Source organism: Anastrepha ludens, unplaced genomic scaffold (assembly GCF_028408465.1).
Source record: "Anastrepha ludens isolate Willacy unplaced genomic scaffold, idAnaLude1.1 ptg000078l, whole genome shotgun sequence".
Lineage (NCBI taxonomy): Eukaryota > Metazoa > Arthropoda > Insecta > Diptera > Tephritidae > Anastrepha > Anastrepha ludens.
Genome location: NW_026530048.1, coordinates 85001 through 87500, shown reverse-complemented (window position 1 = coordinate 87500; position 2500 = coordinate 85001).

The window sequence follows — 2500 nt, the reverse complement described above, 5'->3', positions numbered from 1 at the left end:
AATACCAGGAATAAAATACAATGACACCAATATGCCAAGGTTACATTCCATAATATGTTAGTATAGAATATAAATTCTTCATATATGTATATATATTCGAAAATTGTTTCTATTTAAACTAACGTATGGAAAACCATGAATAAAATCACAAATACACCAATATGCCAAGGCAACAATCAATAGTTACATTCCATAATATGTTAGTATAGAATATAAATTCTTCATATATGTATATATATTCGAAAATTGTTTCTATTTAAACTAACGTATGGAAAACTATGAATAAAATCACAAATACACCAATATGCCAAGGTAACAATCAATAGTTACATTCCATAATATGTTAGTATAGAATATAAATTCTTCATATATGTATATATATTCGAAAATTGTTTCTATTTAAACTAACGTATGGAAAACTATGAATGAAATCTCACAATACACCAATATGCCAAGGTAACAATCAATAGTTACATTCCATAATATGTTAGTATAGAATATAAATTCTTCATATATGTATATATATTCGAAAATTGTTTCTATTTAAACTAACGTATGGAAAACTATGAATGAAATCTCACAATACACCAATATGCCAAGGTAACAATCAATAGTTACATTCCATAATATGTTAGTATAGAATATAAATTCTTCATATATGTATACATATTCGAAAATTGTTTCTATTTAAACTAACGTATGGAAAACTAGGAATAAATCCACAATATCACCAGTTTAACATAACTCAAATTCGTGTTTCATATAGTTATGATTCGATTTATATGCTTCAATATCATTGGTTAGTTAAATGTTGATATTTTCATATTATTCACATGCCTTCACCGTGAGTGTTTTTTGCCATGCACACCACACATTGTGAAAAATGTATGGGAAAAATTCAATTCAATACATTTCAGTTTGATTTCATATAATTCAATTACATTTTATATATTTCAATAATACCATCAACTTAACTAAATATATATTAAAATACTAAATTATATATATGATGATATTTTCCATATATTTGAAATGTCTTTATTATAATTTATTCAGTTTATCATATGAATGTATTGTGTTAAATTTTACTTTCATACATTTAATCGAATTTAGTTTCATATAAATTCGATTCGATTTTCTTTCATATATCTCACTTGCCTTCACCGTGAGTGTTTCTGACAATGTACACAACGCATTGTGAAAAATGTATGGGCAAAATTTTGTTAAATTTTACTTTCATACATTTAATCGAATATAGTTTCATATAAATTCGATTTGATTTTCTTTCATATATATCTCACTTGACTTCACCGTGAGTGTTTCTGACAATGTACACAACGTATTGTGAAAAATGTATGGGCAAAATTTAACTTAATACAATTCAATATATTTCAAATGTTTTTCTTATATATTTATTCAGTTTATCATATGAATGTATTGTGGTAAATTTTACTTTCATACATTTAATCGAATATAGTTTCATATAAATTCGATTTGATTTTCTTTCATATATATCTCACTTGCCTTCACCGTGAGTGTTTCTGACAATGTACACAACGCATTGTGAAAAATGTATGGTGAAAATCTAACTTAATAGAATTCAATATATTTCAAATGGCTTTATTATATATTTACTCAGTTTATCATATGAATGTATTGTGGTAAATTTTAATTTCATACATTTAATCGAATATAGTTTCATATAAATTCGATTTGATTATATTTCATATATTTCACATGCCTTCACCGTGAGTGTTTTTTGCCATGCACACCACACATTGTGTAAAATGTATGGGAAAAATTCAATTAAATACATTTCAGTTTGATTTCATATAATTCAATTACATTTTATATATTTCAATAATATCATCGATTTAACCAAATATATATTAAAATAATAAATTATATATATGATGATATTTTCCATATATTTCAAATGTCTTTATTATATATTTATTCAGTTTATCAAATGAATGTATTGTGTTAAATTTTACTTTCATACATTTAATCGAATATAGTTTCATATAAATTCGATTTGATTTTCTTTCATATATATATCTCACTTGACTTCACGTGAGTGTTTCTGATAATGTACACAACGCATTGTGAAAAATGTATGGGCAAAATTTTGTTAAATTTTACTTTCATACATTTAATCGAATATAGTTTCATATAAATTCGATTTGATTATCTTTCATATATTTCACATGCCTTCACCGTGAGTGGTTTTGTTTGTCCATGTACACAACGCATTGTGAAAAATGTATGGAAAAAATTTAACTCAATACATTTCAATTTGATTTCATATAATTCAATTATATTTTATATATTTCAATAATATCATCATCGGTTAACCAATATATATTAAAATTAATAAATTATATATATGATGATATTTTCCATATATTTTTTTATCATATTATATATACCCCAATAATGATGGCATCACAGATATGTCTTATTTTCGTAAATTATTTTGATATCATCGATTAGCCAAAAT